The sequence below is a fragment of the Cupressus sempervirens genome, chromosome 7, assembly GCF_028749045.1.
Source record: "Cupressus sempervirens isolate cs-2001-9-10 chromosome 7, ASM2874904v1, whole genome shotgun sequence".
In the NCBI taxonomy this organism is placed as follows: domain Eukaryota; kingdom Viridiplantae; phylum Streptophyta; class Pinopsida; order Cupressales; family Cupressaceae; genus Cupressus; species Cupressus sempervirens.
The window spans coordinates 703,151,835-703,167,282 of record NC_143124.1 but is presented as its reverse complement, the minus strand read 5'-3'; the positions used below and the strand labels follow the sequence as shown (position 1 = coordinate 703,167,282).

The following is a 15,448-nucleotide window of genomic DNA, read 5'->3' as shown; positions in this document are numbered from 1 at the left end:
AAATATGCAACATACAACACACAATCTCACACAAGACATACACATGCATCAATCCCAAGCCCAAGCGACACAAGCCAAACACACATCCACTTGCACATGCTCATACACGCGCGCGCGCGCAAGAAAATCTAGTTCATCATTTGTTGGAACCATTGTCCACCACCAAGTTTTTTTGGCTTAAGCAATCAAAAAACCACCAACCTCCAAATTTTGCATTCACCAAAAAGCCTATAGAAATCCCATCCACTTATATCATTAAGAAACTTGTAGTATTTGAATCTCTCTTCGTACATTGAGGTGGAGCAAAAGGATTGAATGGATCTTAATGTTCTTTTCATAGTTGAAAAAAACACATTTTTGATGCCTTTGTCAAGAAAAACCTAGATGCTCATCATGATACCTACAAATTTCAAGAAGCATGTCTCCAACTCGTAAATATAGCCTTTTGAGACAAATCCTTAGGATTCACTCACATGCTTCACACAAGGTTCAATACAAAAGTAGTATGTCAAAATCCAAACATCCACACAAACTGAATACCGAAGTTCTCAACATAAATGGCTAAAGTTTACATATATGGGTCCAACAACTAACAAATGTCAAAATGCTATGCAAGTCACTTCAAACAAACCACTAGTTCGTGCTGAAATTTAAACAGACATAGACCAAATCTCAAAGCCCCCAAACCCACACTTCATGTCGCTAAAAGTCAATGCACATATTCAAACCCAAACAAAAATAAACAATTTAACTAATTATTCATACACATCATAAATAAATTCCACGATAAAATGCTAAACTAAAATGTTGTCTAATAATACAACATTGACTATTACCAAATTATGTTATAATTAAAGAATATTGTAATAATTATTAAACCACACCGAAACTAATACTACAAAAATATGTTAATAATTAAAGAATATTGTGATAAAAATTAAACCATGCCAAATCACTTTTGAGTAGTTAATGATTAATCTTCACAAAGTGAATGTGGAAGTTCAAATATATAAGTTGTACATGCATAACTCTTCACACAAAATGAATGTCAACCATAAATTAAAGAATGCCAAAGTGAGAAGACGCTTGCACATAAACTTGGCTCAGCCATGTACAAGGTGAATATTAAAAAGGTACAACATGCTTCACATATACAATCTTTATTCGAACATGCATATAAGTGAATATTAAGGTTAGAACACTCTTGAAAGTGACAAAAAGATCAAGCACATCCACCACACAAACAAACAAATAAAGAATAAGAAGATCAAAGTAAAATAATTTAAATACACTTAATTAACAAGTTAGTTTTATATATATATGCCAAAATTCATGTACAATCAACTAATGGAAATGCAAACACTTCATATAAACACACAAAAAATAATACCAACAAACAATTAAAGGCATATCAAAGTTTAAACAATACGAATATGTTGCGCACACACTCTACACAGTTCGAAAAACATGATGAGTAGATGCTGAAATTACACAATGAAATTACACAATGAATATGTTTAGGTTATAACACTAAATATACACAATGAATGTTTAGGTTATAACACTAAATATACACATAGCAGATGCCAAAGTTAAACACACTAAACATATATGCTTAAAAGTCACAACAAACAAACAATTAGTGTATGAGGAAATTCAGATGTGTGCACAAATTAAATGATAAAGCTGAAGCAAACACTTCATATAAATGCAAACAAAGCATTTTAAATTTAAGCATACAAATTGAATGCTAGACGCATAAATCATCAAAAAAATATCGAAATTCAAACCCAAACTTCAATAAACAATAACTAATTCAAGATTCAAACCCATCACATAAATGATAAATGAATTCCTAAAGAAGCACTAAACCAAAATGTTCAAATTGCAGTATGCTAACAACACCACTAATTATTACAATATTATAAAAGTCTGTTATAGTTAAAGAATATGATTGCACTTAATAATTACATTGCACCACAATTGTAAGTCATTAAAGATAATTGAAATGAAAATAAAAATTGAAAAAAGCTAAATGTCATGCAAAAAATTCAATAGTTAAAAAGTTAAGAAAAAAAAACACGAAGACGTGAGACCTACAAGAATGGCCATGGCTAATGATCACTCTTTGCAGCCTTAGGGAGGGGGCAAATTCAACCCCTCCCAAATAAAAATAATGGTATTAAATAATAAAGCGGATTACATATCAATTCACTGGAAAGACATTTTCTCAATTTACATATTATATTTATTGATGTCACCAATTTGGGCAACTAATTCAAAATTGCAACATCTTCTTGAGTTCTAGGTATTGCATTATCCAGTGAATTGACTTAGCTTATAAATTATGCCTCCATTAAGTTCAACAACTATTTAAAAATATAATATTTTCTACATTTTAATCAACAAATATCAGATTTAATATTTCAAAATTACGTTAACCACTTAACTTCGGTAGCTATCTAATCAATTCTCCAAAGATTTCCAAACACTGCCTCAGCCTGTCAAACAATCAACACCAACCACTGTTTAAATTTAGATGATTTTCCTGTCAATACAATATAAAATAATTCGGTGTTTGGCAGGCTAAGTAAAACTGATATAAGAAGATTCAATTAAAAAAATCAATGAGAATATATATGAATAATTACCCAGGATTAAATCATTTAGATGTACCAAAACTTTCAAATAGAACAAAATCTGAACATACATCTGCCTAACTCTGTTATACAAATATACAAATGATAGTCTAGACAAAGTATGCTCTAACACAAAATTTTCACATATATTTGTTTCATTTTAACAGCAAATGCAACTCTAGCATCTACAGGAATAAGGAACCCATGAGGATGAGAATGACACTGAAGTATTTGGAGATCTATCTATATGATGCAAGTGCATGTTTTTCAGTGACCACCTTAAAACATGACACTTGATCTAGGCTATCGACTTGTCGAAGGAGAATTTGAGTAGGGAAAAGGAAAGAAAATGCAGAGAAAGGGAACTGAGGATAAAAACCATGGTCTAGAACAGGTCAAGCTGCTGGATGATAGAGTGATGACACCCACAACATATGTTCAAGAAGATTACAAGTAAAATAGAAAATTATAGAATTAAAAATGAAAATATTAACACTGCATAATACATATGTTGCCTTTGCTTTACTTAATTCCATTTCAGTTTAGTAATACTTATAGGAGCTTGTTTCAAAAAAGGCAAATTAATGTCACCTTTATTATAAACTCACAAAGAGGTGAACAAACTGATTAAACATAAAGTTAGTTAGTGAGACGCTGCTATCATGATGAATAGGGAAAATGTTCAGTCTACAACAACAAGATCAATGGCATTTAGAGAATCTACAACACTGTAAAGACAAACAGTCATCATAGGTTTGATATTAAAAGTCAGTTTTGAATATAAAATCAGAAACATATACAAGCTCCAATGGTACATGTAGAAACTAGAGTGTTCTTCGCTGTCATTAAAGGAAATGTCTCAAGGAATATAAGCTAGAGAAGAAAAATCTCACATGTACGAAAGAGGTATAATGACTGTGACGAGACAATTATCATGATTAAAAGGACACCAACTTTTAAAAAGCACCTAGCTTCATTGTCTCTACATTTTGGATCTGTAGAGACTATGATGAGTGGCCAGGGATATATTTCTTTACATCAAGTGTATACAACACTGACACGTAAAATAGTTATGATGGGTTGGAGGATACTAAAAGCCAATTTTAAATATAAAATCAGCAACATATAAAAGAAGCAATGGAAAGTAGAGAAACGAGAGTGTTCTTTGCTGTCATTAAAAGAATTGTGTCGAGGAGTATAAGCTAGAGAATAGAATCTCACAACATATATGAAGAAGTATAATGACAATGACAGGACAGTTGTCTTGATCTAAAATTTTAAGTGTGCCAGCTTCATTGTCTCTATAGAGACTATGATGAGTGGCCTGGGATATCTTTCCCTTCATCAAGTGTCCAACTAAACAGTTAAGTGGAGAAATTTTCTTGAGACTCTTGAGCTCAATGAGTTTATTATTTACGACACCTTCAATAACAGTGACAATGAACAGTTCAAACAGAGCTTGAAAACCTACAAAAGAACACATTGAAGGTGCAATGGCAGCCACAGTTGTCAAGGAGAGAGGGGAGATTAAAATGGTAGGAGAGTCATTGAACAAGCACAAAATGTTGACAGCCGCACCATGTAATCAAGGATATGATATTTTCTTAACTATCAAAATTACATGAGAAACAACCAAAGAGCTGAAGAGGTAGTTCAATGCATTTTCAAGATCAAAACAGGGACAGTCATTAAGATATTTGAATGACAATGAGTAGATAGGTTCATGAATGCACATCATAAGGAAAAATGTGGTGAAAAAAATAGGGTACAGTGAATGTTTGTTTCCTCCATGCAACCCTTTAGTGTAAATATTGAGTTATTAAAATATCTTTGTATCTTCTTTGATGTGAGGAAACAGAGAAAGCAAGGAAATATCACAGTTAAGATGAAATGTGGAAGACCAAGACATGACAAGGAGCAATATGAACGAAATGTATTTCAAACATAATGAGCAAGATGGTGCATATGAATAATGTAGAGAAAATTCAATAAGGGATAACAATCAAAAGTCATAAGTAGTAAATGAATAGTCATTGAGATATTTGAAGAGAGGCCTCTTTAGGAAGAATAATGTCTAAAAGTGTAACTGTTTCGCTATTAGATGCCTGGCAGATGTCATGAAACAGAGACAAGTATAGAAGACAGAGGGACTTCAATGTTTCAAGAAGTTCACACTATTGCAAAACATTATGTAGTGGAGGATACCATATACAAGGGAATAAACAAAGAGTCGGTACATAATATAGATTGAAAGGACACCATAAGTCAAATCTGCATGTTCTTATGAAGATGGTTGTATCATACGGTAAGAAAAAGCTTAAGAGAGCCTTTGTGAAAGAGTGGAGTCTACTTCATGCTCAAGAACATGTTAAATGTCAAAAACTTGTATGTAATAGCCCAGAAGGGGCAGTGAAAAAGTTTTCAATAACAATAATCATGTTAAAGAAAGTCGTGCAGCAAGAAGAAGACCAATCAATCAGGCAAGCAAAGAATGGTGGTATACATATGGCAGAGGTTAGAAAGAATGACAATATCAGCCATATAACAAAAGTACATGATGTGCTAAACACGGGCCAGCACAAAAGGAACAAAAGACTATCTGCAAAGGACAACAAATCTACAGAGCTCCAACATCAAATGATGAAGGTATTATCTGACAAGGACATAGAAGGTTGTGAAATTGTCGTAGTAACAATGAAGAGTGAATAAGTACTCCTAAAATCCTGTCCAATACCCTTGCAAGAAATGAACAGTAGCAACCAAATATTCATGGACAGTCATTGCATGCTGGACAATCCATAGTTAAAAATGCTAAAAGGACAATGTAACCAAATGGAAGGTCAGGGAAAAATGTCAGTCCTTGAAGAAGACTGAGAACATAAGCAGTTGTGAAAAAGATGTGAAAGTTTCATTCACAGTCAATAAAATTACAGGCATGTTTCATGAAGAAATATGTAGACCTAAAAGGACAATGTAACCAAATGGAAGGTCAGGGAAAAATGTCAGTCCTTGAAGAAGACTGAGAACATAAGCAGTTGTGAAAAAGATGTGAAAGTTTCATTCACAGTCAATAAAATGACAGGCATGTTTCATGAAGAAATATGTAGACCTAAAAGGACAATGTAACCAAATGGAAGGTCAGGGAAAAATGTCAGTCCTTGAAGAAGACTGAGAACATAAGCAGTTGTGAAAAAGATGTGAAAGTTTCATTCACAGTCAATAAAATGACAGGCGTGTTTCATGAAGAAATATGTAGGCCTAAAAGGACCATGTAACCAAATGGAAGGTCAGGGAAAAATGTCAGTCCTTGAAGAAGACTGAGAACATAAGCAGTTGTGAAAAAGATGTCAAAGTTTCATTCACAGTCAATAAAATGACAGGCGTGTTTCATGAAGAAATATGTAGACCTAAAAAGACAATGTAACCAAATGGAAGGTCAGGGAAAAATGCCAGTCCTTGAAGAAGACTGAGAACATAAGCAGTTGTGAAAAAGATGTGAAAGTTTCATTCACAGTCAATAAAATGACAGGCGTGTTTCATGAAGAAATATGTAGACCTAAAAGGACCATGTAACCAAATGGAAGGTCAGAGAAAAATGTCAGTCCTTGAAGAAGACTGAGAACATAGCCAGTCGTGAAAAAGATGTGAAAGTTTCATTCGCAGTCAATAAAATGACAGGCGTATTTCATGAAGAAATATGTAGACATAGTTTTACATGAAAAAGAAACAACAGACATGTGTATGGAGGCAGGATGTATTATTAGATTTTAATAAAATTGAAACAAGGGAAATTTTAGTGCACATGCAACCTCAGTTGGGCCAAATTTTACTCTGTTGCTATGCATTTAAGAATATTCAATAGAAGGTATGTATGAATTATTACATATGGTATTGCAGGGATTTTAGACACATTACCTCTTGAAGTTGCTTCAGCAGCAGAACTAGAATGTATTAACGTATTTGAGTGTATATTCCTCTATCTTTGAAGATCAAATATCTCAAATATGAAGTGAAAAAATAACAACGAAGTAGCTGTTGTGAAATCAGAATCTAAGAGCTGTGGGCATTCTATGCATATAATGTGCTTTGGCAGATTGTAAAAGCAGTACATAGTTTTTTCAATCAGAAGAAATATGAGTTATATGGTAAAACGGGTACTCCCATTGGAACTTTTAGTCCAACAGAAAGAAGAGAATCAGGCAATGTATCTGGACTGCCTCATCAAATTCAAGAAATCAGAATTCTGGGTACAACATGCCTTAGTGGACTTGATGCTAAAGGTGACCGCTTGCATTCTGTTTTTAAGATTATAAACAAGCTTGAGACAGGTTGTAAAGCTATGGGTAGCAAGGATCCAAATATAGGATACTTGACCATTCAACCTCCAATTACTATTGCTGAAAGTACATGTAATGCTCAAAAGAGACAAGGAGCCATGTCTTGTAACTTTGCCTGGTGGTTAGCCCTAGAGTTTCTCGTGGTTGGATATGCCTCCAACACTTGAAAGGCCTTTTAACATCTTTGTTCCAAATAAAGCTAGGTTTAAGGCACAATGGAGTCCTGAATTTCCAAGATTAGGCACTCCATTGGAACATCCTTTCTAATCTTTTTATCCTATAACTTATCTTATATTTCTTTCCTTTTCTTTAAGATTAGATTTAGTACATAGTTACCACACCCCTAAGTTGCTTCATTCAAAATAAATAAACTTCAATCATTACACAGATTATTACAATCCTAAAGCCATCACTGTTTTGACAGATTATTTCATATTTTTCTCCTGCAGATAACAATGTTGGAGACCCATTGTAATAAAGGTTGTGCATCTCAAACAAAAGGATTGATGTCTCTCGCATGGAAATGTGACAAGATATTGAGTAGCACTGATCCTCAATTACTGGTCAAGGATAATATCGAGAAAATTTTGGAAAATGAACTCATTGAGAAGGTTAAGTATGATGGGGATTTAGTTGTTAAAATTAATGAGATTTGCATTTTGGAAAATACAAACCTGATTGGTTAACAACACATGAAATAAAGAAACTTGAAGTGGCAGAATCCACAAATGGAGCAGCAGATGATGGAAGGAGGAACACCCTCATTGAAATCAAACCAATCAAGAACAGAGGAATATATTGCATACAACAGTGTCTGTTTGAATTAAGCTTGATGTAGCAATGATGATATTACTTTGCAATTTATAGGAAGAGATTAACATGGTTGGAATTCCTCAAGCTGAAGCATCTGTTTCAACTGCTCACCTCTATCACTCGAGCAAAAATAATTTCTGATTGATCAAAGATTGATTGATGCCTTTTAACATTATTAAAGGTTATACTAATGTTGGTTACAATTATTAAACTAAAACAAGATGTACTGAAAGAGTGTGATGGTTCATATTTAGTTTTCACACCTTTTCGAACACATACATACATACATACATACATACATACATATATATATATATATATATATATATATATGGGTGCCAAATTGCGACAAAGGACATGCAGCAATAATAGCATTTTGAATAATTTGATATAAAAACGATTTTGAGGACAACAACAACTCTTTCATAATATTGATATATATACATCGTTATAAAGGTGAGGTTTGGGACGAATTTTCAGAATCAGGCATTTCAATTGATACAATATTTCCAACACGACCTGTAAGAATTTAGTGTTCCTATTTATATAAGGCAAGGTATCAAAGCATGAATAAGTCTAGTCCTTTATAGTTATTTGGAAACTTGTGAGCAATTTTAAATATTTATTGTTAAAGAAGATTAGTTATAGGCTTATATCATTTAAACAGTGTGTAACTTAGGTGTGCACACCCGGGTCAAAAACCCGAAGCACCCGATGCGCGTATGCACCCGGTGCGGGTGCGTCTTGCACCCGAGTACACCCGCTGGTCGAAAAAGCTCAGCCGCACCTTGGCCACACCGGTCGAGCACTTGGGTGGGATGCAAGACTCGGGTGCGTCACGGGTGCTCGGGTGAGGGGATGCACGCATGGGCATGCGCGAGGTGCTCGCGGGGTGTGGCCAGCTGAATGGCCCAAAAAGTTATAAAAAAATTACTTCTTGCATTTCTTTTTTAATTTGTTTTTTAAGCAAGCTAACCCTTGGGATGATTAGGACTTTGGTATAGGTAATGATTAGAGAGCACTTGGGATGATTCCATTCTCATTATTGACATTTTGTTATTTTGTTGATTGTACTCACTTTGATATGGCTATGATACATTATTTCATTTCACTGTTTCATGCAACTCGGCTCATTGTCATCATGAGCATCTTTATGATATATGATATTCATATTTGAACAATGAATTTTGAATCTTGCATCTTGAATCAAGTTAATTTGTTAAATGGTCATTGGTAATGGTTATGAAGTTTCAAGTTTCAAGTGTGAACTTATGGTTTGTGAATCACATTTCAATTTTCTCTATTCAACTATATTTGGTAAGTTATATAATATATTGAAGTATCATTTCATAATTAGCATTTTCAATGATATATATATACTATGCAACCCCCTCCCCACCTCCCCCCCCCCCCCTCCGCACCCTTGCCGCCGGACCCCCACCGTCCCACCACCATCCCCAAATTGAGGCCCTTTTTTTTCCTGCACCCAAAACTCGTCTCGATATCCCCTGCCACCGCCGCACCCCCACGTCGGTGTAACACTATTTTAAAGTCTGATTATCAGAGATATAGAGAAATATCATTTGCTTCCTTATCTTTGTCTGGTTGGTCTTCCCTCCACAGAAGTTAAAAGTACAATCTAGACTGATTTAAACTTGCATATATACTTAATCCTTTACATTTTGATAATTAGATTGCTGATAGTATTAAAACATACTGTCCTATAAAGTTGTATATAAATAGCTTTCATGATATTGACTCTATTACTCATATAATAAGGCACTGGTTTTAGTATTCTTTTTATTGTAATCATTTGATTCATAGCTTGTAAATTGGCAATTACTTTCTATTCTTTCCTTTCAAAGAATTGAACCACTCATTATCACAATTTATAAACATTCATATTTTAAACATTTCTACTTTCAAGTAATTATATTCAAAATCTTTCTATTTTCAGAACATTGATGTTCGAAGCACATTCTATTTAAAGCATTTACATCTTAAAATGATTAGTGTAGTTTTGAAGTAAATACAGTTTCAGCATTCTCACATATTTGCTGTATGAACTAAAGCCCTTTCATATCCTTGTTGTTTGAAGGAAATCTTTATCTTGCTTGTGATATAACAATCTTCTTTATAAAGCCTAAGGCTTAGAAATTTGGCTTAGGAATAGGCAAACCCGCTGCAGAGGCAGAAGTGCAGAGGACTTGGATCAGATTGATCAGTTCCGTCAAGTTGGCCATAACCAGTTGGAATACCAGCAATGAGTTGACAAGACTCGTAGGATTTCAATCTATGGTTTTGGGAACCAACAAGACATTTGTGATGTTGGGTGTGGACAGGCATAAGAAAATAATAGCTTTGGTTTTCTGTATAGATGTCTTTACAGCTACTCTTTATTCTCTTAACTGCATTGGTTCACATACATTTATAGCTTTATGAACTAGACTTTAAAAAGGCAAATGTTTATGGGGAACATATGTTACTTGGTAAGTTGGTCATTCCCTTGGATCCAAGGAAGCTTGTTGGTTAACAACATTTTTGCGTGAGATGCAGTTCAAAACCAAAAAAGGGTCAGATGGATATAAACTTTTTCTAAATCATCTGGCAATGGATAGAGAATTAATGCAAAGAAGGCCTAAATTTTAAGATCAGTAGAAGAGGCTGGAGATATTAATAATGCAAATGAAGAATGCAGAATTCATGGTTGAAAACTACCACTGAGGAAGAAGAAAAAGAGCAGATCCATTCACATTATATTTTACAACCTAATAACTCAACGCAAATGGTGGTTGATAATAGGTTGTCAGGTGGTATCACTGTAATTCTTGGAGGCATCATCGAAGTGTTGAAGATGGTCAGTCTAGAGAGAGCGACATTAACAAGAGGCTTGTGTAATGGAATTCAAAAGTTCCATCTTTTACATGCATTTGGACATGCTCACCAGTATGGTGACAGTTGTTTCCACATATCAACCTTTAATGATAATGAGATTTGAATAAGGGATTTAATTGCATGGCAACATTCAAGTCAGCAACAATGCATGCTAACAAAGGCCCATTAAAATAACCAGGGAGGATTCAGATTAGGAGATCTACTATGGCTCCTAAAAAGGCTTGAAGATGCATTGGAAGCAGGCTCGTTTCCCACACCTTCAAGGAATCAAGACAAGCTAAAAGTCATAAGAAAAATGTACCTAATTTAGGCAGGAAGCTACTCGACGGGATTTATGATTAGCAAAGACAGTTACGACAATTGGAAACCATCATTGACTCTTGCAGGAGGTACAGAGAGTTTTGATTTTTCCCAAGGGGAATATATAGATCCTTCAGTTTACAATAAAACAACCTCATCTTCTATGCCTTAATGAAGAGTTCTTTGGAATTTTTTAAGGCAGTGTGTTAGGAGGAAAGTGTTTCCCCAACACTGTAAAGGAGGTTAGACTTGGCCTCAAGGGGTAGGAAAAACATTTATTCCTCCACAAAGGGATGCCTATGATTATCTCTTGAAGGTTAATTCTTACATTCTTTATTGTATCTAGCCAAGAAATGTTGTTGCTCAGAAAATCAATCTTTTTGAGCATGTGTAATAGTTCATTTTTTAAGAGAAAATAAAACATTTTATAATTTGTACGACTGTAAAGAGACACCATTCAGCAATCAGATTTCAGTGATTTTGCCTTCTGAGGAGCTGTTAGACTGTGTGCAAAATAATGATTGGAGTATTATTGTGTCTTCTTAGGCAAAAAATGTATGACTTATACCAGCAACTATAGGCAGAAAATGTCCAGTTTATGCAGGTTGCGAACAGTTATTTATCTGTGAAAACATCTCTTCTCATTAAAAAACTATTGAAAACTCAAACCTCCTCGCAAACCATTGTCGTATTGGCATTATCAAAACAATTGATTTGTGTGAAACTAAGTTGATTATGAAAACCAAACAGCAATAAGGGCAAAAAGCTATCTGGCACATCCCCCCATTTCAAGTATTTTTACCTCCCTTTACTCAGTGAAAGTAGTATTTCTCAACCATCAAAACACACACCCTGTGTGATGATCCCATGTTTCACTAGCTGATCTGAAAGTGCAGCAAGGCTACAAACCTTTATGGTTTATTATACTTAGTATTTCAAATCTATGGTTACAATGATTTGTGGTTTATGACACCTGCAAATTTTCACTCATCAAAAGGACTTTAGCTATGCAATCAATCAAAATCAATATTATAGTGTGACCTGTTATATGCAGACATGGAATGTATTTCAAGATTCATATTAAACTTCTCCAATATATTTGAAGTGAATTTAAAATATTTGGTGAAGCAAGATTCATATGGATTTTTGGGTTCAAGAATGATACAGGTTCAAGCTAAATGAAATTGTAGATGTTAAATTGTGAGTGAGTTACAATTATATGTAATCTGAGTGTGGATGACATATTATAAGACTACAAACTTAACCTCTAACCTATATGTTATGTTAGACTGTATAAAGTGACTCAGATCTAACAATGTTTAAATGTGAAATGGTGAGAAAGGTTGATCTTTCTTGGATGCCACAGATTAATGGGTAAAAAGACAAGATTATTTAAAAACTTAAAGTAGATAAAAAATTTGGATTTTAGATTTTTTCAATTAATTTATGATATAATTAAAAAAAAGGTGGAAAAACAGGGAACACCCTGCAGTGCAATGGTAAGTTGTGAGCCTCTCATTTGGGAGGCCCCGAATTCGATTCTACTTGAGCCCCATATTGATATCAGCTGCGGCAGAAGGGGGATCAAAGAATTGAAAAGCTAATTCATCAAAGTAAACAATTAATTCAAAACATATAACCTACTTGAAAAACAATTTTTTTTGTCAAACTAAGTTAAGTGAACAAAGAGGTAAACATCGTGGATTATTATCAAAAACATTCATAAAAATGATTGTAAAAGGGAGTTTTATTACTCAAGTGTGGTTGGTACCTGTTGTATTTCCTTCAAGCTCGTGATGTGTACTGCTGCTTCTTTTCTCTGTCTCCTTGTCATTACTACCATCTTTATTGAGCTCCATAAAATAATCATCGAGCACAAACAAAAGAGAGAGAAACCAATAAAAAAGAGAAAAGAGAAACATCCTCTCATAAAAAATAAAGATTACAAAAAAAAGCATACAAAACCTATAAAAGTAGACTTCCAAACAAAAGAAGCATGGCCATGCTGAATAAAAATAGAAAGGCAGCTAAAGAACATAACATGTAAACAGAACATTCCAAACATTCATAGTCTATGAGGTGAATCTGATTTTGCCAATTGAGCTGTTCACAGCACTGTGAATGCAACAGAAAATCATGTATTAGAATCACTATTAATACCATATACATTAAATTTCTGAATGAATTTTAGCTTGTTTTATAATTAAAATAAAAACAAAATATGATTATCATAAAATATAATTCTCTTTCATTGAAATTAAAAATTGTCTTGTCGACAGCATACAGCCATTAACAAGATCAAACATAAAAAAATACAAAATAAGCACATGAATTTCAGTAGGTATACTCAACCATTGGCTCATGACAACACAAATCTATGAAATTTGCAAACGGTTGTCAATGGTACACTAAGAATTCCTTTGGAAAAGAATGCATAGAAATTTCAGAGCATACCTGAAAAGAAAATCTTACAATTTCAACAATTCAGCCAAATGGAGATCGTTGAAGGAGATATAATGTTGAGCAATGCTCTGCAGAAAGTGAGCTGCCTGATAGATGTCAGAGGTGCAGATCATGCAGGACATAACATTCCTTCATAGATTACTCATAAAAAACCACCTGATGGTCTTTTCATCCAAAAAAAGGGTTAAGGCTTCCAGCATTCAAAGAGTAATATGATAAATAATTAAGCATGCGCTGCATTCTCTTTTATTGACACCGTCAATGTCTAATGAAATCCTGAAATAACCACAAGCATAATAAATATGAAGTTATAATACATCCACATATTTAAATGGTATTTCATAAACAATATTCTAAACAAATGTGATAGTAGATCTTTACTTTTGGAATTTATATCACATCCTGTTATATTTAAAAGCTGTTTAGTTGCTAACCTATATTTTAACCAGACCACCATAACAAATTTTGCATATTAAATTATCTCTATATAATTGCACATTATTTTAACCTTATCTAGTAGATTCCCAGTAAAAGCATGTTTGGCATATGTGCTCCTCAAAAAGACAATAATCTAGAATAAGAAGGGGTTGTCCAGGCAGATGAGGGATAATAACCAGGAGGAAATTAGTAAGGGTGTGTAATCTATCGAGAAAATTTTAAAGCTATGAAAATACTCCTTCCTCCCTTATTCTACCATTTCAATCTTTGAAATAATTTAATGATTCTTGAGTGGTTAAATATACATCATTTTGGCTTTACAATGCACTCGAAATGGACCTGCTGAGAGATGGTCTTCATGGTAAGGGTATGACAACAAGAAATAACTAGTGTCACATACTTCAAAGTTCCAGAGTAAGAAGAAAGGCGTCTACTGGTGAGGGAAGTATATATGTCCAAAACTGCAGACCATTTTGGAGGTGATAAGACATTATCTCATTTGTAAAGCTGAGTGTCTTGGGCTAAAATGCAGCAAAAAAAAGTACCTAAAATTGTTAGAGGTTGCAAAATTGTTGCATAAGTACATCTAAAAGAAGGAATCTTCCAAGAAAACAGGCAACTGATTTTCTCTAAACAAATGTTTGGGTGCACTTGAACTCCCAAAATCTATTGATTCCAGGTTTACAGGGATATGTTGGTAACAGAGGTAAGAGCCTATAGTATAAATGCATTCTCTTAATCTATAGTGTTTAACCAGAAAGAACTAAATAAACGGGAATTGAAGGAGATCTTACATTCAGTTGCAATTCATTCAAATTCAAAATAGCAATGTAATAAACAAGCGCAGAAAGTCCCACAAAATGATCATCAAAATAATATAAAACATCAAACACGTGTAACAAGAATCACCTAGAACAACAAATTCGCCTCCCCCAGTTGTGATCTGCCTCTTCCTTGCGCTTCCCTTTGCGGGGTGTTGGGAGAGGTTGAATGCATATTCTTCTCAGGGGCATTCGACATAGGGAGCAGGAGCTCCATTCCTCAATCAACTCCCCAAATCATCGCCCGAGACAATAGCTCCTGAAATTAGTTGGTTTTTAAAAACTGGAATTTATCTCTCGGACAAACCCTCTTTGGTGCATGTTTTTTCTCAACGGTCATGCTTTTCTGTTAAAGCCCACACTTGTTTTTTGAAAAATGGGCCATGCTTTTTAAAGTTGTAGAGCTGTTGGGGCACGTTGCGGAGATGGTTGAAGGTCTCCGCTTTTTTTATCTTTAACGGGTACGCTTTGTATTTCTATAACATTAACAAACGGGAAAAATAACACTTCCAAATGGATGTACCAAAACTATTTAAAAATGTTAATTTTTTTCTCTCTTAACATTACTAGATAACCTATACACACCACATGTTGTCTTTATTATCATAAAATTCATCAAATTTTAATTTTTAAAATTAATTAAGTTAAAATAAGGAAGTTGGATTAAGATGATAGAATCTCATCCCAAAAAATTTAAGGAAAGGTATTAGTAGTGAATATAGCTAATTTTGTGTACTTATAT

At 34.0% G+C, this 15,448-nt stretch overlaps 1 long non-coding RNA gene across 2 annotated transcripts; it reads right to left on the bottom strand.

Annotated features, from left to right (window-relative positions):
- Positions 1 to 2,225: 2,225 nt before the first annotated feature.
- LOC149549157 (uncharacterized) lies at positions 2,226 to 15,119 on the bottom strand. Of its 2 annotated transcripts, none has more exons than XR_016354047.1 (4): positions 14,795 to 15,119; positions 13,457 to 13,723; positions 12,756 to 13,099; positions 2,226 to 2,501 (listed from the first exon to the last, which is right to left on the bottom strand). It is a non-coding gene; the product is annotated as an uncharacterized LOC149549157 (long non-coding RNA). The 2 variants fall into 2 exon arrangements; XR_016354046.1 differs by having other exon boundaries at positions 13,439 to 13,723; positions 14,795 to 15,117.
- Positions 15,120 to 15,448: the final 329 nt, after the last annotated feature.